The sequence below is a fragment of the Bison bison genome, unplaced genomic scaffold, assembly GCF_000754665.1.
Source record: "Bison bison bison isolate TAMUID 2011002044 unplaced genomic scaffold, Bison_UMD1.0 scf7180017864340, whole genome shotgun sequence".
Lineage (NCBI taxonomy): Eukaryota > Metazoa > Chordata > Mammalia > Artiodactyla > Bovidae > Bison > Bison bison.
In genome coordinates, this window is record NW_011494912.1 from 4,339,355 (window position 1) to 4,339,696 (window position 342).

Sequence of the window (342 nt, forward strand, 5' to 3'; positions counted from 1 at the left end):
AGCCGTACGCCTGAAAACCCATGCTCTGCAACAAGAGAAGCCACCGCAATGAGAAGTCTGACTATTAGAGAGTAGTCCCTGCTCACTGTCACTACAGAAAAGCCCGCACGGCAACCAGGACCCAGCACAGCCAAAATTAAATAAGTAAATTAAAAAATTATAAAACAAAATAAAATACAAGCTGGAAGTTCATGTTCCCTCTACTTTAGGGACTAAGGGAGCACAGACCATGAAAGAGAGAGACTCGGGGGTCCTGGGGAGAGTCTCCCATTGCTTCCTGACTCCTGGCACGTGTGGAGAACAGGCTGAAGGTGGTCCTTGGGCTTGGGAGGGAGGCGGTGG